Below are 26,789 nucleotides of genomic sequence, written 5' to 3'. Positions count from 1 at the left end.
CGTAGTAGTTCATATGGATATAGAGTGGCATGACTTATCCCCAAATTAGATAGATAATATAGTTTGTCAGTAAAAAGCAGTTTTATAGCAGCATAGGTACCTGCACAGCAGGGATAGTACTCTTAGAGACCACATTAAAAAAAAAAAAAAGTAGCATTCAGCTATATTTGGTACATAATTATAATGTGTGGAGAGTGTATGGAGAACAGGTCTGAGACATGTGTGCTGTCAAGTGAGTGGCATGAGATGACCTTTGTTTGTGGCCAGGCACTAAATGAGACTCTTTGTTTTAAATGTTAGTGTAATATTGTAGGCACTACACTACTAATTAATAGATTTTCTGGACCCAGCTGCTGGAAGAATTTTTTGCCCACAGTTGCTTATTACTGTCCCTTCTCTGCAAGTTTAATCTCTAAGATTTACTGGCAGAGCTGCTGGTCTGATTTGCCTCATGCACTTCAGTCAAAATATCTACCTGTACATCTGGCTACAAAGAAGGGCGTCTGTCCATAGCCTGAGGCTTTTGGCTTGAGGCAAACCATATTGAGCACAACTTGATTGATCTGGACTTTCAATAGTCTGGAGATCTGAAATTGAAGGAACAGGGTCTTACAGTTTTACAAGAGTCTACACTATTTGAATCCATGAATACAAGCACCACTAATCACGCCATGGTTGGACTACTTTCACACACTGGTTAGTACAACTATTTTCTCTCTTTCCTCATGTCACTTTCTAGTCATATATGCCAGCCAGGCACACTCATTTCCATGGGAAATGCATTTTGTGTAAAGAATTTACACAATTTTTGATGTGGGGGCAGTAAATCTGTCACTAGTTAAACATGTAAAGCACAGTTTTAGGAGTGCTGCAACCTCCTGGAAAACCTTGGCCTTCACAATGTAGCTATTAAACACCATGTAGTGAGAACTCTGTGTGGATGTTGGTGGGGGAGAAAGGGAAAAGCAAGGCACATCCTAACAGGTAAGGTGATGTCTGCTCCTTAAGGATGTAAAAATGGCTTGACCTTCTGTCTTTGGCAAAACTTCACTTTATACGTGCTCTGTGGCTTGTGTCACTTGGCCATGTCCCAACCTTAACTCCAGTGTGGCTACATTTCAGCAATGCGGGGTGTGTAAGTGTCGTGAATTATTATTTGTATGACAGCAGTACCTAGAGGCTTAAGCGAGGGCTGTAACCCATTGTGTTAGACACAGAGCAAATATGCTGTGAGACACAGTCTCACTCTGAACATCTCATGGTCTAACAAGACTGGCAAAAGAGCAGGAAGGGAAAGAGAAAGAGAGCGCTGAAAAAATTCATCCAGGGTTGCACAGCATGGAAACAAGGCAGCAGAGGTTCCTGCTAATGGGTGGTGGCTGGTTTTGGGCCTTCCCAGCAGCAAGCGTTGTGTCACGTAATGCTGCAGAAGGTAACTTTTGGGTCATATCTATGCACAGGGCTTTTGCAGGGCAGCTCTGGTGGCTTTTCCCGCTATGACAATTTAAGAGCATTTCTCGTTCTGTATAACTGCCGTGTCCTACAGCCAGAGTGACTGTCCTAATGCCTTAGCGAAAAAAGATACACGTCCCTATGTAGTGGTCTTTCTAGGGCAAAGTCCTGCCTTTGAGTTTCAAACTGCTTGTATACAGCAGATCATTGCTATTGCTGGGGGTGGGCCTTAAGTACCTGGACTCCTAATGCCCACTAGCCTCCACTGTATGCTTTGGGCTAAAAGGTGCAGTACAAAGGATACGTCGTGTTGTTAATACAGCCAGTTTTCCAAGGGAGCTGTGTGCAAGAGGTTATTTTTGTTCTTTGTTGTTTTCCTAACTCACAAAAGTGTCCGATGTTCTCCAGAGTACAATAGATTTCATCCACGCTGCTAATGCTTATTTCTATTCATCTCCTTAATAGGAGTGAGGAAGCAGTGACTGGTCACCCCCTGCAATGTCACGATCCTTCCTGAACCTTTTAAGTGACTGGGCTGGTAGGAAATGATGGCAGAGTGCTGACGAGATTAGCACTTCTTGATCTTTGTAGTGTAAAAATACCCTAGGACTAACTCATTCTTTAAGCTCCTCAGTGACTAATAGGTGTTTTATCATCCTTTCAATTAGAAAGTATTTATCAGCAATCTTTGCTAGCTCACTGCATGAATTGACCTGTCATTCACAGTCTCAGCCCTTGGAACTGGTAATTAAATTTAGCAATCTGCCTTGGCAGCTCTGATTGAGATATGTGGTATATTTCCATGTGAGTAGGCAGATACTTTGGGTTTTCCTTCCCAAAAGGAAAGGGCTTTGAGAAAAGTGAATGAAGGGTCCCAGCAGATGCCTGCATATGTCAGGTACCTGCAACCATCAAAGCCTTGCAAGCAGAATGCAGTGAGTGGCACGGAGCAGCTCCGCCGCGGCTGGGGGTGTGCTGCAGAGGGGTGGCACTGGGGCCAGCCTGACTACCTGTGGCCCCAGGACTGGAGCAGCTTTACTTTGAGTTGGTTGACGTAAGCTGGGAACAACACACAGCGCTTTCTAGCCAAGTAGCTGCTTCATCCCCAAACTTTCCAAGTTGCCTGCTTTTGGGGCTGTGAAGGAGATCTGCGCTTCATTCTTGACGTTCAGGTATGTCAGCCTTGAAGTTTACGCACGGATATGAGACCCTGAAGTCCGGGTACCTTTTTGTGTTGAGCAAGGGGTAAAGTAAAGCAATTGCAGTGAAGCGTGTTACGTGTGACGAAATCCGGAGATCAAGTACACTGACATAGGTCTGACATCTTCTCTGGTACAGTTCTCCCCAATGACAGCAGAGGACATGTTTTATTGACAATGTAAACAACAGAAAAAAAGTAAGCCGGTCTCCTGCTGAAGGAAGTTATTTAAGGAGTTAGACCCTATGGAAAAGTGACTGAACTGCAATGTTACCCCATGATTTGCTGTGTTAACTTGAGGGTAATGCTAGCAATGTCACAGGTATTGCCAACATTGAGGCTGCATGTCTGTTGTTATCTCTTGGCCTGTCCAGGTATCATGTTCTTTTTAAGATGAGAGGAAATTTGTGGATCACTTACACTGAGACCATACTTCTAGTAAAGGAGCTTTTTCCCCTCCTTGTGTAAATCTTTGGTTGACACTAGATTTGGTTGATAGAGGCTGATTTTCAGTAGCTAGACCACTGTTTTTCCAAGCGAACTTTGCTCTGAAAAAACAGACATCTTAATCCCCCCCCCCCCCCCCAACCTTCCTCACAACTGCCAAGGGGTACAGAAATGCCAGCATCTCCACTACTCGCTCCAAAATCAAGTTCTAGTTGCCTGGTTTGGGGTTTTGGAGGAAACGCACGATTTGCAGAGTTCACTGAACCTCACAGAAGATTTGGATTTGAATTTGTCTGGAGCTGCCCTGAAATATTTCTTACTGTTACTGAAATATTCCTTACTCTGTTTTACCACAGGAAACATCCTGAGGGGATTTTTCTGCTTCTTCTTTTCCCCCCCTTTCACTATATCAGACTCGTCTCCCTGCTGTCTTAAGGAGACCACCTACAACTTAAAGAAATAAAGACCTCTGTGAAAAAATAGAGGCAAACCTGATATTTAAGGGTCAGTTCCCCACAATATTTATCTAGTTGTCTGAGCTGGTCTAACCACAGAGGAGGAGGGGGGAAAGCATTATCATGTGGTGGCTGGGAGGGTAACCTCTGTTAAAAAACAACAACAAAAACAAAACCCAGCAACCTAAATTGATGGGAAAAGTGCCAAGTAGAGGAAAGGAAAAGGAGTCTGATATTTATGAGGTATAGCAAATAATAGCACTGGGAGGTAGCACTGCTTACAAAGTATGTGCTTGGTGAGGATAAAGCAGCTGACATACTTCTTTAATTTTGGAGCAGAGAGAAAGGGCCCTGCCTAATATAATTTATTTAAGAGGTTTCTCTGTGTTTCTAAGGGGAAAAAGTGGTCCTGGACATGGAAAAAAAAAAAAAAAGGTGGAGCTTGGGCAACAAAATACGCTTTCTTCCCTGAAACCACCCAGAGGTTCCTTACAGCCTCCTGCTCCCTGAAGATCACGTGCGTTAACTTCAGACCCAAAGAAAAGAGAAGGAAAGAAACCCTTACAATTTGGAGCAAAGGCCGCCTTTCCTCACCGAGGCACTAAGCAGGGACATAAATTACAGGGTATCTGTTTCAGGCCCCTTTCAATATACGGCTCCTATAAGAGCTCCAGAGTAAGATAATCCTCTGGAGATCAGAGGCAGCATGTTATTAGCAGAAGCTCATAGGTTACATTTAGTGGTGTCTGGGGTACCTTTATGCTGAAGTGTTAGTATCAGCTAGAGAGCACATAATCTTTCTCCTGAGTCTAATTACATATTCATTGCGCAGGCAACAGAATATTCATATGTATTTAATTAGTCAAAAGATTATGCTTTAAACCCACAAAAGCAAGGCACTAAGAAGTAGGGATGAAAAGTCAAATAGCCCTTAAATTGGTCTTTTATCTAATTGCATCACTGACTGCCTCGGAGCCCCAAAGTCCCAGTGTGAAGGATACTGTAAAAGTATTTAAATATAAAGCCATAGTTGAATAAGCTACAGCCAGAGCAAACCCCTAGATCTCTGTTACACTTAATGACCAGTTGAATTCTTCCTGATTTACACCAGTTCATATGGAAATGTGTATGGTTTGTGTCTGCTCAGCCCCTCGCTGGATCGCCTATAACGTTTGTGGTGTGGACGAAATACCTTCTGCTGTTTGTAAAAGCAGTTCGTTATCTGCTTTGGAAATTTCTCATTTACATTTTCCCATTAGAGAATATTAGGTAAAGTTCTCAAGGATTTGCATTAAAGTTAGGTTAATAGCTTAAATAGGGGGTTATATTTAAATAAAAACCATAAAGGCTTCACCCTTGAAAATAATGCCATTTTTTTATCTTCTCATGTGAAGTAACTTATTTTTTTCTTTTATTTGGTGTGGTAAGTTAACTGGATTTTGCAGGTGCTTTGTGAAATCCAATGGTGGCATAATTGTTACATAAAGTTGCAGCAGTTAAGTTTTTACCACAGAGTCTGTGGCTAAAGAAGAGATCTGGGAATGGGGAGATCGGAGCCACCTTTGGTGCTTCTGCCAGTTCACCCCCTGCCTAGCCCTGGGCGAGCTCTATCAGCTGACATTTTCAGGAGCGGTCACTGGGTCCCGAAGCCCGTTGGCATGGCATTATTTTTTTTACCCATTGCTGACTAACAACAGCCCCCAAGGAGACCGTGCGTCTCTGGCCAGGCGATGTCCCCCCGGTCAGGCATCTCCAGGCTCCCAGGGGAGCCTAGTGCCCCAGCCGTGCTCCGGATTAGCCCAGCTTCATGCAGCTTCGGCTCTGCTTGTCCCTGTTCAGGTAGTATAATGCCTTCATCTCAGAGACGTTTCGTTTGGAAAGTACCTCTGGAGGGGCACCTTCAAAGTAGGGGCATCTTCCAAGTTAGAGCAGCTTTTCCCCTGGCCAGGACAGGGACCTGCAGATACTGGTTTTCTGGAGGTATGGTCTGTGGTATGCGACTTAGTGCGAAGAGAGTGCAAGACTGAAAGGAAAAAAAACCCCATGAAGCGAGCTGAAAATCCAGCTCCTAGAATTAGAGGAGTTAAGGGGATTCAGTCCTGCCTTAACAGAGTTCAGACAATTAAAATAAGCCATTGCTATCGAGGATTAATCAGCTCAGTTGGGATGGGTGATAACGAATGCCCTTCAGTGGGCTGTCACTGCACTGATGCTGCATCCATGGCCCATCTTTTGGGAGCCACAGACTTTCCCCAGAGAAGGGTGTCAGAATAAATCTGCTCGGTATCCCCAAACTGAAAATTTGTGAAGGCTTTCTCCTGGAAAGATAGGACATCAGTGAAAGCAGAGTAGAAAATAGAGGGCCTCTTCATGCTAAGCCCTATCATACAATATAGCTATTGTTTTATTTCATACATCTAGGCTAGTAGCATCATGCCATATGCAGAGCATGAATCAGGATACAGTGAATTTATTCCTTCAGCAGTTTTTAAAACCATCATATGTCTGTCTATGCAGCGTGTGGAATTTGTCATGTAAAGACTTCTGGTTTTTTTGAACATCTTTATAAAGGGTTTGAAAGGGATCTCAAAGAATGCAAGATATTGAGGGACTGATTTCAGATCTCTGTGTAGAGCATGGGCCAGGAGACATGGCTCCTGAACTGTGGTCACTTGCTCTTGCAACAGGCACTAACTGTGGGAAGCAGAGATGGCCATACATCCATGGTCTCCTCCCAGCTCCGCAAGTAAATGTGAGGCAAGTTTTGACCAGCTGGGCAAACCCCAGTCTTCAGAAGTATTTGGATACCTAGCTTGTCTTTGGTACTTTGGTGCAAGTAAATGTCTTCCTGCGCTGATTCTTTAATAGAGGAGATCTGTTCAAGCCTGACTTTCTTCCTCCTTATCCCTCTGCAGCTCCCATCGTTCGGAGGTGTAGCGGGGGGCAGAGTTCATGCCAGTGTGTCTTTTGAGAAACAGCTTTGGTTGGTTTTGGTTTTGTTTTTTTTTTTTTTTTTTTTCCTGAGGGTGCAACGACCAGGCTGTGGAAAAGGTGTTCAGAGGGCTGGAGCCATTGGGGCACGGCTGGTCTCTTCCTACCTGGAGCCGGTGGGATATTGAGGAGGAGGGAGTAAGACTGCAGTTGTAATTGTAAGCACAACCTCTGGCCATAAATTTGATCAACTGGATGTTTTCTCACCCTAAAACATCATCTGCTTGCTACTGTTTCTCTTCCATGCCAACCCTTGCACATTCAGGCAAGTCCGTGTTACTGGGGCACCCGTGGTCCGGTCAGTCTCGGGAGCCAGGGGTGCACAAGATGACTCCCAGGCACTGACAAACCAAAGCAGGCAGAGGTGGGGAAAAAACGGTGTGTTTTCAGTGGCCTGCCTGCTTCAGGCATGCTTTCGCAGCTTAGGGGCTCAGGCTTCAGGGTTTGCTTTCTCTCTTTTAAGAATGGGGGAAAAGAAGGGGTCTAAGCAGGCTCCGAGAGGGTTGTGTAGGGCCCCGGGTGCACGGCCTGACTTTCAGGAGCCATGAGCACTCCTCACTGGAGCCGTCTTTGCAGCTTGGGAGGAAGGTGGCCTCCATTTTCACAGCACTTCAGGCTGAATTAACAGAAAACTGCCAGTGGTTCTGGGCACACTACTTCGAGTGTTTATGCCACTTATCTGGTACTTAAAGATGGAGGTTTTGAAGACACTTTTTAAATTTTTTTCTTTCAGCTGCTGGTCTTAAAGTGGCAGGAGCCTGTGCTCATGGGAAAGTTGCACCAAGTTACCTCGAGGGGCTTTAAATTTTAGTTAGAGTGATGTGGGATGCCTTCTGCATCACACTAGCAAAGCTGAAGTTCAGCTGGTGCACCTTTCTCATCAAGATAACACGGTGTTATCTTGATGAGAAAATAAAAACCAGCACTTTCTGATAAAATAAAAAAAAAAGGAAAGCCCAGGAACCGGGAGGACAGTGTTACAAGCGAAGTGCGACCTTGCAGCTTCCCGCCGTGCTCTTTCACTTCGCTTTTCCAGCCAGTCACGAGAGCTGAAGCAGAAGGCGGCCGACTCTCCCCGTCTCACGTGGCCCTCACAGGGCCGGTGCTGTGCATCCCGCTGCGGGGGAGCCATCCCTGGCGTGAGTTTTGCTCCCCGACAGGCGTGTGTGAGTGCTGGTGGGACTCCGGGCAGTGGATCTGCTGCTGGATGGGCTAGGTGGATGGCTCACAAAAGTTGGGTTTGTGCCCTGCCAGCAGGCAGCAAAGCGAGCAGAGATGCTGCCGGTCCCCTGCAGGGTGACGTGAGCCTCCGCGAGGCAGCCCTTCATCCCTTGGTGGGAGGATGAGGAGGAGGTGTAAATCACGGCTGGGTTTCCACACGGTAACCTGCAGGCCTTTACCTCTGCACAGTGTTTCACAACCGGCACGGCAGGCTGAGAGATGACTTTTGTGCTCATACTTGTTTTCCCACCCAGGCTGGCTCGGTCCTTCATGAAAGTCAGTGGGCAGCAGGTTTCTTGGGTTACCGCTGCTTGGTGACACAAAATGAGAAAAAAAACAAATTGGAAAAGATGGGCTGTTGGCTTTTGGCTTGCTCATCCTTAAGAGCTATGTTCAGGTATGAAGTACCAAAGATGAAATTCTCAGCTAATGGCTAATGCCATTAGCAATGGCTAATGCCATTGGCCTCAGCTTTCTCCCCCTTAATTTTTTATTTCCACCGTTACTGGACGGGATGGGTCCAGCCTGCAGGCACCTGTATCCCACCGCTCTTTCTTGCAGGATGCTTCCCAGAGCCTTTCCTTGTTGGGGTGAGGATGAGGGCTTCCGACGGGAACCAGGTGCAGCTCAGCCCACGGGACTTGTTACCACCTCTGGCATCGTTAGCGTGCTGAGGGATGAGCGAGGAGGCTCTTGCAGGAGGAGCACTCACAGCTTGCAACTGCAAAAAATCCCAAAGCAAAACAGTGGAAAACTGGCTGGATAAACGCGGAAAGCACTTGGAAATAAACACCCCACAGAGGCGCAGCCAACCTTTTCGAAATCGGTTTAAAGCGATCGGCGACTGAGTCCTCCTCCGTGTGGGCTGAACCTGGGGGGGAGGCTGGCATCCCCTGCGAGGTGTGCCGGGGGCACAGCGGGTCCCTCTCCCGCCCGGGAGCCCCCCGGGGCTGTCACGCGGAGATGTGACTTGGTACCGCCAGCCGGTTGTGCCGGAGGCCAAAAGCCTCCCTTCCCAGCGGCTGGAGCAAAGTTGAGGGTGTTGAGCAAGACGCGAGGCCGAGCCCGGTGTCCCCCGCTGACGGCAGGGGAGGGCGAGGGCACGGCAAGGTTCTGCGAGACCTTGTCCTGCGTGCATCTGCTTCGCAACGCTTTTAAAGTGCTAACATGTTTTACGACGCGGTGTGAGCGAAACAAAATAGTGGCTCCTGGCTCCTCGTAACTTGTGTAAATTCCAGATGTGACAATCCTTTTACTGGCAAAGGGAGCTGTTTATCCCTGCGCTCTCCTCGCGTTGAATTAGCTCCCGCTAGGAAGAGCTCGCTGAAAATGTGCCTGCCTTGCTACTAAACGGCTGCATAATTGTCCCTCTGCCCCTTCCCAGAGCTGCACATAAAAAGTGCAATCCAAATTCCTGGGCAAACCATGCAGGGCCCTGGAGAGCACTTCCCACCCCCCTTCAGGAATTGAACGTCATTCCTAAAGGATAATGCAGGATTAGGGCAAGGGGAAAATGAGTGGCTTAAACAGATCCGAACTGCAGCGAGGCTCAGCAAAACACGTCCTTCTTCCCACCCCGGCGCTCTCTTCTTTTTTTTTTTAAATAAAATTTTTCTTTCTTACAAGAGGAAGGAGGAAAGGACCTCCGGATTGTGAAACGGGCAGAAGAGGAACAGTGTTAGTTCCCCGAAAGCCCCCAGCCCGGGCGGCAGGGCAGCCCTGCCCACCGCCACATGGCAGCGACATGGGAAACCCTTCCCAGGCCTTCCCCGCTCGTCCTCCCCCACCTCCTCCTCCTCCTCTCCACAAACACACAGGCACTAGTTATTAGGGATTAGGTGGAACAGATGCATGTAAGATGCTTACGGCCTTTTCCAGACACAAGGCCACTTTCCAATCAGCTCAGAGGAAACAGGGTAATTAGATGGAGTCACAGGCAGGAGCAGGGGGGAATTAGCCCGTTACCCAACCAGAGCAAGCCCACCTCTTCCCCCCCTCCATTCCCCCCCCCCCCATTCCTCTGCTCACTCTGTCATTTCAAAGCTTTTTATTTTTAATTTCCCTTTTCCAGGAGGCAGCTGATGCTGGCCGGCTGCTGCCAAACAGGTCAGGCCTCTGCAGCTGAAACTGCCCGTGATACTTAAGCAGGGTGATGAATCAGCTGTGTCCTTTCGAAAAGGCATCCTCTCTTGGACGTGCTGCTGGGATGTCGTGACCCGCCTGCCTCCCCTCCAGTGCGCTCAGAGCTGCTGGCTGATGACAGCGGGTGGGTTGATGAATTTGGATTAACTCTTCCCCCTCCCCCTCATAAACCAGCTTCACCTGCTGGTGAAGTTACTGCCCCTTAAGCTGATGATAGCAGTTATAGATGTCTCAGTGGAGGAGGAGCGCAGGGTTTTGAAGGGGAAGATGCCTTGCTTGTCATTTGCCTGCCTTTAAAAACATATTAAGGCAGCTCTGGCTTGAGTGCCCCGCAGGCAGAAATTCTGAACGGGGACAGGCTGGTTTTCACTGTGTCCCTTCCCGCTTCCAAAAAAACCTTGGCGGTTGGGGTTGCTGAGTGCAACCGCTGCAGACTTGGGGCTGCCATTCTGGGGCTGCCTTGTGCCTGATGGCTCTTTGATGGTGCAGGAGATTTTTCTTTTCCGAGTTCTTAAAAAATTACGTGAGTGTGCTCATACTTCAGTGCATGTTCATCCCTGGAGAAATTTTGCTGGGTAAAGTCCTCCAAGCGTGGAGAGCTGTCCCGTCACCACTAGGCACAGGGCAGCTCTGACAAGGTAATGGTTATCAGGCACTAGGGGCGGTGATTAAGAAGCTGGCTATTGTATTTATTACCATCTCCTCCCACAAGCTCCTGCCTCGCTTGTTTAGCTTCTGAGGCCCGTCTGTACTGCTGTTTACTGGGAGAGCAATGCTCTTCTCCAAGATGTTTGGTTTTAAAACCATCAGAATGTCTCCAGGGTGTTTGAAAAGGGATGTGCTGTGTCACGAAAGGCAGTGTTCCCCATGGAAGGATTTTTTCCAAGTGACAGGTCAGTTGGGCAGTAAACACGTGAAAGAGGATTGCCGTTACAGATGTAAGCAAGCAGAGAAGAGCTGACCCCAGATTTGAGGCAAAGAAACTAGCTAGTGTCTGAACTTCTCCAAATGAAGGTGCTGCTCCTCACTGGTGGTACTCTTTTGCACATCCTGTAGATAATTTTCTGAGATTGACATTAACCTCTTCTCACAAGCATGCACAAGCACCGAGTGTTGAAATCCACTTGAGAGCTGGACGGAAAATTTCTGACAATGGTTTGCTCTCAGGAAATGCTGGTTCAGCAAGAGGAAAAGATGTCAACTTCAACAGTAAAAAAAGGATCAGAAAGAAGCAGAAAAAAAAATGATACCATTGAAGATACTCTCCTGGGGGCTTTTTGAAGCACTGGGTTTTATTTTTCAGTGCTCTGTTTTTATTGTTCATTGACATGTGGGATGGACACAACCGGAGCAGAGGCTGCACCATCTTTTCCTCTGTGGTTTTGCTCAGTGTGTGGCAGGTAGTAGCTTCTGTGTACCCAACGCATCCTTCCCAGTGTGTGCAATAACAGAGAGGCATTAATGGTGTGGATGGAGGGGGAGGAACTCTCTCCGATGTTCCCTCTTCCTTAAGGGAGAGTAAAGTGCTTCTGTGGAGCACAAAACTCCCACAGGCGTGTGCTGGGTTCTGTCTTGGACCTGGCTTATCTCCTTCACTGACACCCTGCACTCCTGGCTGCGTGGGTTAGCTGATGACCTAGTAAAGCCATCGGCTTCCTTCAGGTCTCAGCATACTGCTCATTTATGTACCTCCAGCTACTTAGGTCCAGTAATTCTAAACCCAGCATCCTTCCTGAGCATCCAAGTCCTCACAGGAGTACAAAAATAAATATGCAGGACAGGAACAAGATGTGAGTGCCCTGGAAGAATAATCCCGTGTCACATGGTAAGTATGTGTAGTGTCGGTTACTGCTCTGCATTTTTTATTGTCTGCCAAATACGTGAGATTGAAAAGTAAACAGACAAAAATATATACGTTGAAGCAAAAACCTAAGCAAAACAGTATTCTAGTGCAGTTCTGGAAACAGCCAACCAAAAAAATCCCCCCAAATAGATAATTTGTTACCTAGGTTGGCTGTTTGGTTCAGGACTGCCCCAATTAGCATTATAAACAGACCATAGTGCTATGCGCATTTTAGAGTAAATTGCATAAATAGGTTGTTAATGTTGGATGGTGATTAAAATGATTGACTGGTCTAATCTATGTCCTGGCGTAGTGCCAGATATCAGAGTTCTGGTTTATTCACTTCCCCCTCTTCCCCATGTTGTTTCTGAAATGGGACAGCATTTAGACGGGGTTGTGGGGAAGCCTGGCAGCACATGGGACAGGACTTTTCTTGCCAGCATTAGGCCACTGGTGCCCTGAATTCCCCTCTGGGAAGTGGGATGGCAAGAGGAGAAGGGGCCCAGCTCTTCCCATTCCTGCCAGTGAATGGGGCCAGGCTTGCACTGGGCTGCGGGTGAATGCACCAGAGCAGATGCTCATGCGTAGCCCCATGCCTGCTTGTTCCTGTGAGGGAAACTAGAAGATTTCTGAGGTTTTCTTTGGTATTTTGTGTGAAATGGTGAGGTTCCTGTCTCGGAAGTGATGCTTGTATCTTATTCTCCTTTTTCAGCGCTGCGCCCTAAGGTGGAGGATACAGGAGGGGAGCATCACTTTTATCATAACAAGGATGCATCCTTCGAGATTGTGACTCCCCTTGGCTGGCATACGGAATGGTGTGACCGGCCTGCTGTGTTTTCCGTCTTCCTCTGGGACAGCTGAAGTGACTACCACAGTGCTAACATGTGACAGATAGCTTCGTGATGGACGTACTGGCAGGACCGACATGTTTTACAGAGGTTAATAAGAGTTTTGTAGCTGTTATTTATTACCAGGACAGGGACCGCCTACATGTGTCCCTATCTCTTATTGCAGTAGCGACGCTTGTCTTGAAAACCTGCTCATCTGCTTTTCCCCAGGCACTCGTCTGCTTTCCCCCTCTTTACAGTTTCTCCAGGCCATGCTGCCCATTTAGCATTTCCCTGAGCTACAGGGGACAGACTGAGCGTCTGGGAATGTGTGCACACATCAGATGACCCGAAACAGTCTGCTTTTTTTTTTTCCTGTTACTGGATCACTCAGGTGCTCTTGCTTTGAATCTCCCTCTTTGTTACCTGCGGGGGCATTTGCAGCTAGAAGCATGTCAGGACAGGGACAGTTTGACACAAGCGTGTACAGCACGGAGGAGCAGTCTGACCCGCTCACAGGCTCCACGCGCTGCTGCTCCAACAAGGACGGTGATTTTTCATGCATGTTATTGGAAGAAGGAAGTAACTGTTTGCAGTTAGCTACGTACTAATTGGGAGCTGGATTATCGGGGACCTTTTGCCTGTTTGTTTTCCTCTCTGAGTGACTTGCCTCTAAGCGGGACACTTTGCAGCCCCGAGCCTTTGTCAGCCCTGCCGGGGTCTGGCATTTGTCAGTCACTTGGAAGATGGGAGCTCAAGCGAGAGGTTTTCCCAGTTGCCAAATGTCGTCCGTATTTAGGGAGGCTTTTGGTCCCAACCTCAGAGGAGCTGTCGGCGTTCTGGCTGCTGGGCGATGCTCCTGCCAGCCTGGCGGTGAAAGAGGAGAGGCAGGGTTGTCCAAGTGTCTCGGCTAGATAACGCCTGGATTTCACCTCCAGCACGTGATGCAGCTGTTTTGCAGCTTGTGCATGCAAACGCTGTTCAAAACCAAAGGGGCATGGGAGAAGAGGAAGAAACATTTCGTTTCTCCTCTCCCCTTCTCTGCCTGTTCTCGTCATGCTGCCGTTCTCCTCCTCCTGCCCTGCTCCTCAGCTATTTGGCAGAATCCCTGCCATTGCAAATGTACGTGACTAATCTGTTACTTGAGGAACGGGGAGGCAGATTCACAGGCACGAATGACCCAGGCTGTCAGGAAGCTGATGGGATTCTCTGCTGGGAAAAGTTTGTTTTTTTTTTTTCTCAGAGGGCTGCTCCTCTTGTTAAATGATGGGAGAGAGATACTCATCTGAGTATTAGATGTGATGGATATAGTCTCTGCTAAAGAGGTGGCCATCTTCTTCCCAGCCCTGGAGGCAGATGTGCTGCACCAGGACGGCACGTCCCCCTGCTTCCCCCCCAGACATGTGGATGCCATTCCCTTGCGGTGGCACGGTGCCATTAGCCGCGGCATGCTCGCTTGAGTGCAGAGGCTCTGGAAGGTCTGGGTGTGAGATCAGGGCAGATCCTTACTCGTTCATCTCCTAACTGGCTCAGGCAGAGGCTCGAGGCTGTGGGACCTGAATGCTCTGACCTGAATCCAGCCAGGTCCCTGCGGTGCAAGCCCAGTCCTCGCCTCCCTCCACCGCTTTGCCTTGCTCTGTTTCAGTTGTGCATCCTTAAGTGATTCAGGGGCTCAGGGCCAAAGGGCTCTCTGCCTCGCCGAGCTGATCCTGAAGAGAAGGGGTGATGTGCCAGGAGGTCTGGGAGGCGAATGGCATTTCATCACTGTTCTCCTGGGAGAGGTAGAGGGATCCAGCATGGGAACAACGGGGGTGGGGGGCAGGGGTTAATGAGGAGAAATGGGATAAATTAAAGCAGGGAAAATGTAGGCCAAGTATTGGGGAAAAACATATGTTTAAATGCTCGCAAGCCAAGAATTATTTGCTCAAAAAAATAAAATAAGTAAATTCCAGAGGATGACTAAATTATTGGACACGGCTCCTAACTAGGTACCTAGAAAATGTGTTGAATCAGGCTGTCAGTGTGAGTTACTAGCCCAGCTCTGGAAAATATACCCTAGGGAGCACCAGCTTTCCTGGTTTTCCACTGATCATAATGCCAAAGTGAAATCTCCTGAGGCAAAGGGCTTGCACATTAACTAAGTTACAGTGCCATCTAGCCCCATCTAAGACATAAGACGTTTATGAGTGGTTGCTAATTTTGTTCCTGTAACTGGGAGGCTGAGTCACTTTAGCTCGAACCCACCTCCTAGGTCATGTGCTTGTGGATGTAAGTATATCTGGGAGTACATCCGTACGTGCACCAGAATGTATTTTTAAAGACTCGTCCACGAGTCACAAATGTAAATGCCTGACAGGGAGCCATCCCAGCTGGACAAATCCTACGTGTTTTCACGGCCACTTGGTGTGGGGAGGGCAGCTCAGTGTTGCTTAGGCCTGTCTGACACTTCCCATTGATAAGACATTATTTTGCATGGCTTAGAGATTTGCCAGCCTGCAACTGCTTGGGCTGGGAACATTGGGTGCTGGGTGCTTGCTGCGGGCTATTGTAGGAAGTTTTCCCTAGAGCAGTGTTTGTACAGTTCCTGAGGGTGAGCTATGGACCGATGTGTGGGTTCGCTCAATCTGGAAAGAAAAAAAAAGGCAAATACAAAAGCGATAGCGCTGCTGCTACCGTTCATCTTGTGAAACACGGTGGGGGCAGAGGGTGGTGGCTCCGGCTCCTGCTGCCCGCGGTGTGCTGTGGCTGCATCCCTGCGCCTCTCACCGCCCCCACCGCAGATGCATCCTCCCCGGAGAGACGGGGCCACGGGGCCAGCTCCGGTCACCGCCAAAGGCCACGGAGTGAAGAAAGATGCGGTGGGCTCCCCCGTGCAAGGGTTCCCCCGAGGTCTGGGAGAGTCCTAAAGCTGCTGTGTCGGCTCTTTGGGCATCTGCTTTTTGCCCGCGTGGGCTCTAGAGGGCTTCAGGGGGTGCTGCCAGGGGCCACGGATTTGGTGCAATGTTGTGTTTTTGAGTCTGCTGAGATGGTGTCAGGCTTCCTTTTCTGCCTTGCAAAAGACTAATGCAGGGAAGCTGGCCGGACTGCCAAAGGTAGCGAAGTAACCTTTTCCTATAGAGAAAAACACCCGTTATCCTAACTGGGCTTGGATTACAAGAGTGTTGTTTTGCACTTTCTCCTTTATGTTTCTTTTTTTTTTCCTTGTGTGCTTGCAGTAATGTCCGTAGCCAGACATATGCTCACGGCCTGGAATGAAGTCGACTGCAATTACATCCTAAGGGAGTCACTCAACGGGGGTTTTGTGAAGGCAGGACGCAGGCTTTGGTGGAGCCTGTCGCCGCTGCACATGTGCTGTTAGACCTCCAAGTGCACTCACCCTGCCTTCAGCTTTGTGGGAACGAGGAGCAGAAGGCTCAGAAATACAGCCAGTCTGGTGCGCATCTGGAGGCAGTAACATGAGGCAAAGTATACACCTCCTGTACTCGAACGAGGTGTTCTCTTGCACTAGCGATTTCAGCGCAGCAGCACTGAAATGCTGCCTTTTAAACGCACTCACGCCGCATCCCCTGTGCTCCGTGCCGGTCCGAACCTTCTCCAAGAGTAGAGGTGCTTGGAGCTGGGTTGCAGGGTCAGGCCTCTCTCTGCGGTACTTTCGCCTTACTTCCTTTATCTCCAAAAGCAGCAAGAAGCACATGCTGCGGCAACGTAATCATTTAATCCAGGCTGGTGAAACCTGTTCTCCAGATGAACAACTGACAGATCATTTGCTCCGTAGCTCTGCATATGAATGCAACGTTTGTTGGGGCGGCTGGATGCGGTGCCAGCTTTCCACTCTTGTTTCCAGCAAAGCCAAACAGCAGCCTGACCGTGAATCTGCTTCCAGCTCCTTCCTCCGCTCCCTGCGACGCGTTAGTCCCGGGGGCTCTCTCCCTCCTCGGCTGCTCGCCGCTGTTGTGGATGCGGTAGGCGCGCAGGTACCTGCCAGCCCAAAAGCAGTCCTCGGAGGAGCGCGGCAGCCTGGTGGTGCTCGGGGTAGGAACGTGTTTGCCTGAGGAGGCAGGTGATACCTGAAAGGGTGCAGCCAAAACTAACAAAGGTGTGTTCAGAGATAGATACAGTTTGATCTTTAGCCCCGGATACAAACCTTACTTTGGCTGGGGAGGCTGCTCTGCCAAAGCCCGTTCGTAAGGGCGTATCGGCCTGGCAGATGGCTGGGGATGGAGGTGCCAGCGGTGGGTTGGAGGGGGGACGTTTGCTGTTGTCTCCTTTGCAACTGCTGTGAGTTAGCAGGGCCGGGAGAGAGGTGCGTCCCCTGTTTTAGGCCTCTGAAGTCCTCGCGTCTGAACGCCAGACGCGGGGGGCCGGTGCCTGCGTCCAGAGCTAGAGGGTCGTTGCGCATCGTGCAAATGCATGTGCTCACGTGGGTTTTCTGAGTGCCCAGCGCTGAAAATCTGTCCTCTCCCAAGCGCTGGAGGTACTCCCGGTGGGCAGCCTGTCCTGCTCTGCTGCGGGAGGCTGCTATCCCTTGTTTGCAGCTTCTCTGGTTTCAGCTTCCATCTCTCTTCCAGATTTTGTAATGCGAGTCGCCTGGGCTGCTAAGTAACAGCTGACAATCTCACAGCCCAGCCGATGGCTCGGTGGCAGCACACTACCAGGGAGAGGACTCTGGCGTGCTCCTGGTGGGAGCCACTGCTCCAACAAACAGCATTAGAAACTTTCCAGGTCAATATGCAATGGTTTTGCAGCCGCCTTCTTTCTTTTTGGCTTAAGGAGCAAGCCCAGACACTGGGCTGAGGCTCTACCAGGGCCAGTTTATGCCCCTTGAATTGCTTGATCTGCTTGTGTTGCCTCTGAGGATGGAGAGCTGAAAGGAGCTGCTTGCATTCAGATTGCAATCCAGATTTCTTTAAAATGCCTTTTTTAAGATGGGCACATGTGAAAAATTTTTGGGGCCAGCACTGTGACGTTGGCTCAGCCTCCAGAAACACCTTCCAAAGCTTGTTGTCCAGAATAGCGTGCTCTAAAAATGCATTGCATCCCCCTGCACTAGCTGGTCCAACCTCCTACTGTGGCCATACAATAAGGTTTTTCTTTCAGCTCAGATGACAGCGGTCTCATGCAGCTGGTTGCAGAAGACCCCCTTGCAAGAGCAGCTCTCCTTCCAAGCTCGATTAGCTTGGCATCAACTGAACTGCGTGAGGCAAGGAGCTTGAGGCCTCTCGCTCCAACTTTACGGTGGCCCCGTTTGCCTGCTGTTTTGGTCTGTCTCCCGTCAATAGCTCTAGCTGGTATAGGTGGTTTTTAATGGACACACTTTTTTGCTCACAGATGATGTCATATTCAAGCTTGGACATGTGAAGTAGGCTGGTCACCAAGCAACTGGCAGCGGGTGGGAGAACAAGCACCCTTCTCCCACCCATCCCCATGGCTTTGCCAGTGCGGCTGTCCTGGAGCAGTCACCTCTGTGGATGAGTTCAGCTGATGATCAGGTCAGGGTTTGACCCATCAGCTGGGACTGTAAAATCTATTCCTGCTGCTGTGATACTTACTACTGGTTTTACTGTATTCAGCCGAAGCCTAGTAAAGGCATTGGAAGCCCTCACTGATTGATTTGAATGGGCTTAGGGTCCATGTTGTTTCAGGATCCTAACATCCATATTAGGATCTGTACTTGTTGCTCATTGCAACAGCTTCTTTTTCTTTCTTGCTCCCTCTTACGCACCTCTAGTGCCTAGCTCCGTGCTAGACGAAAGCCCGTGGGGCATTCAGGGAGTGCAGGTCTGGGCTGTGCATCACCCTGTCGCCAGGACGGAGCTGGGAGAGGTCAGTACATGTGCACAGCTCAGAGCGATGCGTGCTTGCGGGGGATGGGAAGTTTAAAAGGATCACTGGTATTTTATCTTCAGTTTAGCGTGGCTCAGGTTTGTCAGCAAGTCACCACAGTCCTGAAATTTCAAGCCTGAGGTGGAGCTGGGAAGAACATCCCAGAGCTCCTGGGTCGCTGTCTAGGGCTTTGAGCACAGCTTCAGTCAAAGGCTCCTCCTTCCTAAAAGCAGAGAGATGTCGAAGTGTGATGTTTGCAGTTGTTATGTGAAGTCCACTCAGACCTATTCACCCCCTGCCTCTGCATCATTTTTTTGGGCAAGCATTAACTAAGAAGGAAGGGAGTAAATCTTGCTTGAAGGTTTTTTTCTTGCTGCCCCCACATCCCACCCCCAAGCTCCCCATGGCAAGTGCTAAAGTGGCAAAAGTCAGCGCTCCTGCAGAGTGAGATTAGCAGCGCCCCAAACCATCTCTCTCCTCCTCGTGCACCTCAGAGTCTGGAAACTCCCCCATCTCACCAGTCTTGCAGCCCAGCTGTCCCAAACCCCAGACAGCAGGGATGGATAGCAGCAGGCTGCTCGCTGTGCTGCAGCCCGAGCGATGGAGAAGATAATGGGAAGGTTTTCTTGGTACAAGTATGAGCATGAATCCTCTGAAGAAATATTAAGTCTAGTTGTGGTGGGAAAAAAAAAAAAAGAAAAATAAAAATAAAGCAAGCACACGCACATACGCGCACACACACGACCTTGGCCTCATGTAACATTGGAGGGTTTGGTTGTGTCTGAATTTTTTCTCAGCTGCTGGTCCTCGGACTCCTCCTGACACGGCTGCACCGCTGGAGCAACAGCTGGAGTGCTGAGGTGCACCGCGGTGCTGCCAGCTCTCCTCGCTCCAGAGCGAGCCTTGCACTGTGATACTCGGGGATTTCCTTGAAGCCCTTATGACTCTCTGCCAGAGTGCTGAGATCACATGAGAATCTTGGCTTTTGACGGAAGAAAAAGAGGGGAGGGGGAAAAAATTAATTAAGAAAAAAAAGTTTCTAGCACTCGTAATTGTGTAGGGAAATTAAAAAATAGGAAATGAGTGTGACCTATGGTAAAATAATAATCAAAAGTGTATTCACCTTTCAGCCCTGAGCAGGGCTGTGTGAATTGTTGGGATGATGGGGAGAGAAAACGGAGCCCTGCTCAGTGCTGCAGCCCTGTTGCCACTGCAGAAGAAAGAGCAGAGAAAACTTATTTTGCCTCTTTGGATGCTAACCCGTGACAGGCAGTGGCTTTAGCTATGGTGAACGACATGGTTGGTGCTTCCTACTCCTGGCTGCTCCTTTTTGCCAAAGTTTCATGCAGTGGTGGTGGTGGTGGCCCAGCGAAGGGTATGACGGTCCATCGCAGATTAACTCCTAAGCCTTAGGATGTTTTGCTAAGTGAGGTGCTAGTCCAGTCTATGGAAATCTCGGTCTCAAATTATTATTATTTCTTTTAAATGTTAGACCCTGCCTGCAAAGATGAAGTTTTTCCTGGCCTCACTTTTCAGTATTGCTGCTATTCTTTCCATCCTCTATCTTCGTTGCTTCCACTGTGGGTACAGAGAAGCGAGCTTTCAGCACAGGCAAGTTTCCAACCTGTTTGTTAGCAGCACTCTCCACAAAAGGGACCATGAGAAGCTGGAGATGCTACAGGTAAGCATCTGAGAAGTAATCCTCGCTTCCTCAATGAGGCAGTGTGTTTTGCATGGTTAGGGCGGTGGAAACAGGACTCATGAGTGACAGAGCAAAAAATCAGCGATTACTATTTGGCAGGAGATACTTAAACTTTGTCAAGCTAGGCAAGCATCTCCATTGTGGTCTCTGACTCACAATTCAAATATGCTGGGAACATTTGAGGGGGCTGGGTCAGTTCTTTAAGCAGTGGGAAAAACAAGGCTTTAATACATCACAGCGTAGCTTTGGGTCTGTGCTCTACTGTTCTGCTTTTCTTTGAGGAAACTGGTGTGGCTGGCGGTGAGGAGAGGGAGGTGTTGTGAAACCGCACACGCACATGTGATTTTGATCCCTCCTAACAGTGTTTCAGACTCATTTGACTGTGGTGGATGAGCTGAACCACTTCTGACTGACTTACCCTCCGTAAGGTGAACCGAGGATGGGGCTGTGCACCGTGGCTGGTGACAGCTCGGTCCCCACCTCTGCTGCAGCAGCCTGGCTGAGGTTTGTAACGCAGAGGAGCTCACGGAGGGGCTGGCCGGCCCCTTCCAGCTACTCTTTACCACTCTGTGGACACAAGAGCGTCGCAAACTGGCCGGTTAAACCAGGTTTGCAGCTCTGGTGTGTCATCATGGTGGCAAAAAGCAGCCGGGCTGTTCTGGTGAACCAGGCTGTGAGGGTAGGAGGGCTTGCCCGCAGCTCAGCTCTCTTCGCTTCTTGCACCGCTCCAGATAAAGCTGTGCAGCCACCCGGGGGGGATGCATTTATGCCCTTACTGAAGGTGCTTTCTGCTGATACGGCGTGTTCCTGCACATGGAAGGGAAGGCAGATATGGCCAGACATCCTCTCCCAGATCCTGTTGCGCGCTGGTGAGAGCGGCTGCTGGTGGTGGGGTTGCTCCTCCGGCTGGAGGCAACCACCCCCTTGGGGATGCTTCCCGGCAAATATAATCGCAAAGCAGGCAGATGCTTTCAGCCCGGGGCTTTGCACCTTCTGCTCCTGGGAGGGGCCGGAGGGAGAACTGGGAAGTGGCGCTGGAGGAGTACGGCAAAAAAAATGAGCAAGACCAGGCGAGGAGTGGCCATATGGCAGCTGAGCTGTTGGCTCTGTAATTAAGCCAAGTACTCGGGATGCGAGAGGCCCGGCGGTGCTCGGTTCAGAGCCTGGCTTCCTGTGTGTTCCTCCCCGCTATCATTTCAACCAGAAATTCCATTTTTGACCTGAAAAATCTTCCAGATGAAAATTTAATTACAAAAGTGATGTATTCCCACAAGAAACTTCAGTGTCAGCAAATAAGCATTTTTTTGATGAAAAACTTTTATTCACACACGCACACATACACACACAAAACTGGCTCCCATTGACTCCATGCTAGAGCATTACCCTGGTAAAATCTCTAGTGTTTTGTTTAATAAAAAATGATTATGATTTGCAATTAGCATCCATCAGGCATACAAGTCACAAAGAATTGATACTGACACTGTGGTCCTCCCGTACGGTTTCTCGGCGAGTTATTAAATCATGACTTACGCTATGACTGTGATTTATAAAAGGTTACTGGCGGTGAAGAAGTGGGATGAACGAGACGTGGGAGTGTTAACCCAGAGAACCAGATTTTCTTTCCTTTTGTGCAACAGATCGCCTGCTTTCTGCACAGCAAAGGTGCAAGCGTTTTCCTCCAGCTGATGTGATTTGTTACACAGACTTTGTAAATACTTTCTGTATGCTAAGGCCTTTGCTCGCAGTTGTTATTGGTTCCATATTTACTTGGGATCTTCGCATGCAGAAGATGGCTTTTGGCTTGTGAAGACGAACTTCTCTGAGGCTGGACTGTTTCCCCTCACACAACGAGTCTCTTCAGGATTGTGTGTAACGCACAGAAAGCTTGCTAGGGGCAAGGTGCTTTTCCGCGTAACACAAAACTTTGCATGCTCATTAATAAAGGCCAAATAAAATAAAGCTTAGAAAGTCAACATGTTTGAAAAGATATGCTGTTCTGGGAAAGAAGCTGCGGTGGGGTGTGTATTTATGTGAACAAAAGAAGTCTAAACTGTAAACTATAATATATCTGTTAGCTCATTAATGTGTCTGATGCTGACTAATTCCAGGGGTGTTCCTGCTGCCCGGCAGCAAAAGTGCAAATAAGTGGACAGCTGTGATTTAGTGCCAAATATTTAAACACACCGTGACAATTCAGGCCACCCACACTCTTAAGTAAATACAACTTCTGGGGAGTCATTTCAGACTGTACTGAAGTGCAGAGCAGCCACTTCCATGTGAATCTAGGCCAAACGGTGTTCAAGTATTTGGGGCCAAACTTTGCCCTCTGTTATACCCTGGGAGCCCCCATTCACTCCAGGGAGATTGCACTACATAGCTGAGGGCAGAGCTGACTCTTGATGCTAATCTGACTTTTTCTAGCTCAGTAAGTACAATTTTGCATGTAAATGTGAATGTGGAACAGATCTGGACTCGATTAGCTCCTGAGTCCTTGACAAAAAGCCGTAATTGTTTATCCAGATGATTTTTCTTTGTCTCTCTTTTATTTTCTCTACACTTTAAACCCAAGGTTTTAACGGGCTTGTAAAATAAATACATGAGTGTAGGCTACAGTGGTATAAAAGGTATGAGGAAAGCCATTCCCTTTTCCTCAGCAGGAATAAATGCTCGCTTGGTGCACACTTAGGTTGTGCTCTCCAGAGCCTTGGGCAGGGGCGGCTGTGGATCTGACGGTAGGAGGGTATTTCCAAGACAATGCTTAGCCCGGGGCTCCCATTACAGATGTGAAGGACCTGTGATGTATATCTTTTTTTCCCCGGTAGGCCGTGAAATCTGTGCTAGTGGCAATATCTGGGGCACAGGGTTGTTGGGGGAGGGGCAAAGCAAGGGAATATGAAATAATATTGTATTTATCAGGGTAATCTAGTCTAGGAGCACAAGTACTAAAACATTTTAATCACAGTCATATGGCTATGTGTCACTGCAGGACAGAATTAAGGCTATTTGTATGCCTTGGTTGCACATTGCCACACTTCAACAAGTTTGAATTTATTTTAAGCATAAATTTAACTCTGAATTCCCTGGGTTTGTAATGCCTGATCTGGAAATAAGTGCAACCTCTTAATATTGCACTTTAGTCTTAAATTAGGCTTTCCACTTTAGCTTCATTTCTGTTGGCTCGGCAATAGCAGGGGCTGTCATTTCCTGCCCTGCTGGGTTTGCTGTTGAAATGGAGAAGGCGGTGTATCCAAATAAAGGAATACAGCAGTAAAAGTGAGGATGGGAGATGGATGGCACACGCAATGAGCACTTCTAGGGCTGCTGTGTGCACAGACCAGTTACTGCTTTAACTGCCCATGCCTGGTTATCTCATCTCCTGCGTGAATATGTGGATACCCTTGGCGCACAAATGCTTTTGTTGGGGGTAGAAGGAACCCACGTGGGATCGGAGTTTGAAATTCAGTTTCATGCTGTGGAGGTGATGTCGTGATGCCGGCTCCCAGTAAGGCCACTGGAATCGGTGGGGTGATGCTCAGCTCACACCAGGGTACCTGCGAGCTTGGCCTGCAGCTCTGGGGCTACGTGCCATAGCTCTCCGTGTGCCACGATGGAAAGGCTCCACCTGGCCTGGCTGGGGACAGCCGGCCAAGCAGCATGCCCAGGGACGGGGGCACGGGGATAGTCCCCTGCAAGGGAAATTACTCCGTTTGCCTCCCCGCAGGGGAAACTGCCTCTTGTGACGGGGAGGGCTGGTGGCTCAGTGAGCTCTGGGGACGGAGTCAGCACCCTGGCTGTTTTTAACGCAGGTTTCTTCAGACAAAGCTCCTTCTCGATAGGAGGGAAACAGCATCATCCCCGGAGCTCCTCTGCCTCTGCCTTGGCTTCTGCCTCAGCCGTCGGCTCCTCCCCGCAGTCCCGAGCCCCGTCCTGCTGGGCTTCTTGCTGCACATCCAGAGACACGGCACATGTGTCCCTTCTCGCTCCCTCATTTCCCTCCCCAGGCACCCATGCCCTACCCCCTGACTAAAGCAAAATTGCCCTTTTTTTTTGGCAGCTGGCCTTCCCAGGGGCCCAGACTAACAGAAGCCTGAGCCCTGACTCTGCCTTGGCCACAGCGGAGCAGCTCCTCACCGACAGATAACGTTGCCTTAAAGGAGAAGGGATTTTTTTATTTCCCCATCTATTTCCCCATCATGCTCACCCATTTGCTTCCCAGCTCCTGAGCGGAGGGGGATGCTCGTGCCTGGGACCCGCCGCCACCCAGTCACCTACTGGGAGTTCCCCTCTTCCCTGCAGGCTTGTTCCTGGCTGTGGAGTTCGTCTCTGAGCCAAGCCTCCTGTAATTAAAGCAAGCCTTGCTGTTGACTTTCAGCGAGCTTTTGGATAAGGCCTTTCCAGGACTTGCAGCTTTCCTCCAGCTTGGTCCTTGCACGCCAAGTGATGAGGCTTCCAGGGCTTCTCCCGCGGGATGGCTCCAGTGCATGCATCTCACTGTCAGGAAGCTTTTCCTGCCACTCGGCCTAAATTTTCCCCTTTTCAAATGTCATCCCGGCACTCCTACTTAGCATGCGCTTTCTGTGCTTCTCGCTCCCTCCGAGCAGGCTGATGCTTTTCCTTCTCCGCTGCCTGGGCTCTTCTGGTGCTTGCTGGCTGTCACCCGCTTTTCTCGCATCCGCCTCAGCTTAGCCAGTCTGGGCACATTATCTTACAGCTCATTTCCCTTTATAAATCAAACCTGCCAGCCATTTTTTCTTTTTTTTTCCTTCTCCTTTTCCCTCCTCCCTGCGACACAGAAGTGATTTTTGGGTGTCTGCCTCGCAGTGTGGAACATTTTTCTCTCCCATTCAGGCTGACAAGGTTCTTAGTGTAAAGTGCTGACATATCTTTGTCGCTGTGGGCAGCCAGCTCTCTGGTTAATGAACGGCTGGGGAAGGGTAAATGCACAACCACCTTCAAGCTGGAGGTCCTGGGAGAAGCCCAGGTGGGCACCCCTCAGCCGCTGCCGCTCTTGTGCAGACCCTGCGATGTCAAATTCAGGCTGAGCTCCTGCCATCGCCTTCCCCTGTGCGGAGGCATGATCCATCTCCTCTGTTTGTCCTTCTTCCCATGGATTTCACGGATCTGAGGGGACTAGCTCTCTGCCAAGTTTGGTCTGCGTGGGCAATGGCCTCAAGTTCAGAGGAGGCTGGGAGGGAAGAGGGTCAGGCTCTGCCCCGTGCTGCGCACACATGAAACGACTGCGTGTGCCTCATTTATCGAGCCAGGCTGAATGTGCTTCCTTCTGAGGAATAAAGCAGCACCAGAATGGAAAAGAGTAAATGACAACTTGCTTTCCCTCCTGTGTCCAACTCCTTTGCTACCGCATGGACGTGGGTTTTGTGCTGGAGCAGGACCCAGGGCAAAAGGCTGAGCTGCCCTCCCGATCGCACAGCCACTGGTTTTGTGTTCTTGCTTTGCTGTAGCCAGAAATCGAAGGGTTTGCCATGCAAAGCAGCAAACACGACCATGGAGGTTGCCATGACAGCTCCAAGGAGAAACTGGGTCAGCCCTGCTGCCCATGGAGGGGACCAGCCATGGCTGCCTGGTGGTCACCCGTAAGCCCAAAGGAGCAAACATGTCCCAGCACTCGTTTTTGAGCTGATTGCATTGGTTCTTTATTTCCCAGAAGGAAACAAAAGAGTTGTTAACTTGGTTACCATTTTAAACTTAGTGCAGCTAAAATGGTTGGTTGTAACCCACACCACTGCCATGGCAACAGAGATTTTTTTTTTTTTTGAACATGCAATGAGAACAATTTTTCTTGCCCATAAGTAACTCTTCAGAGGAGAAGATGTCGAGAATTAGGAATGAAATACTGAGGGGAGTGGAGATACCAGGGCAGCAGAGTTGAATACAGGATCATTTCAAAGTTAAAAAGAAAGCCAAGGATGGATGCTGAGGCTGACAAGGTGCTTTGGCCAGTGAATTTCCTTAAATAATAGTGGCCTCCATGGGCTTAAGATGAGAAGAAACACACCATTGTTTTGATGTCAAAATAGTTTTTTCAAAAGACAAAACTGGGTGTTCATTGATTATTGAGCCCTTTGGAAAATGTGGTCACAAGCATTTCAGGTGATCATGGCTGAGAGCTGTGGAAGAGCTATCCGTTCTTCCAACCATTTTCCCTCCTCACCTTCTATATCTTCCCCCCCCAGGGTACTATACTGATCTGTTAATTCCCCTTTTCTCCTCCTCCTTGCCCTCTTTAGACAGATGACACCGATGTCTGGGATCTGGGTGCCCTCCTTGGAGAACAAGAGGGACGGGTGAGGCACATCCACCAGTGCCTGTGGTGGAAACCGAAGTCACCGCTGTTCCTTTCCTTCAGCATCATCCATAAAGCTGTCATCTGGTCTCTGTGCAAGGGAAGGGCAGACACCGATGGCCTGCCTCCTTGTGGGTTGTGTATTATCAGCAGTTTCATAACAAAAGAGTTTAAGGCTTAACTCCAGCTCTACTTTTGTGTTGATATCACTGATGGGTAATAGTGTGACCTGTTTAACAGTGCGACTATACGATCTGTGGTTATTACCATGTAAGAGACACTACATACTTTTGTAGAGACTGGGAGGTTTTTGGGGAAATTGCATGCGTGAAATATAAATGAATGCATCGAACTGCATTTTGCACACACATGCGCGTGCATGCA

The 26,789-nt window shown here is 49.0% G+C and overlaps 2 long non-coding RNA genes across 4 annotated transcripts; both read left to right on the top strand.

The window, feature by feature from the left end:
• Nucleotides 1-16,359: 16,359 nt before the first annotated feature.
• On the top strand, nucleotides 16,360-21,939 carry LOC138690311 (uncharacterized). Of its 3 annotated transcripts, XR_011329134.1 has the most exons (4): nucleotides 16,360-16,672; nucleotides 17,674-17,811; nucleotides 17,905-18,065; nucleotides 19,892-21,939. It is a non-coding gene; the product is annotated as an uncharacterized lncRNA (long non-coding RNA). The 3 variants fall into 3 exon arrangements; XR_011329135.1 differs by having other exon boundaries at nucleotides 17,679-18,065; XR_011329133.1 differs by having other exon boundaries at nucleotides 17,674-18,065.
• Nucleotides 21,940-25,116: 3,177 nt separating this feature from the next.
• On the top strand, nucleotides 25,117-26,586 carry LOC138690312 (uncharacterized). The gene is made up of 2 exons (XR_011329136.1): nucleotides 25,117-25,415; nucleotides 26,350-26,586. It is a non-coding gene; the product is annotated as an uncharacterized lncRNA (long non-coding RNA).
• The last annotated feature ends 203 nt before the right edge of the window (nucleotides 26,587-26,789 follow it).

The sequence above is a fragment of the Haliaeetus albicilla genome, chromosome 21 (assembly GCF_947461875.1).
Source record: "Haliaeetus albicilla chromosome 21, bHalAlb1.1, whole genome shotgun sequence".
NCBI lineage: Eukaryota > Metazoa > Chordata > Aves > Accipitriformes > Accipitridae > Haliaeetus > Haliaeetus albicilla.
This window is presented reverse-complemented; position numbering and strand designations above follow the sequence as displayed.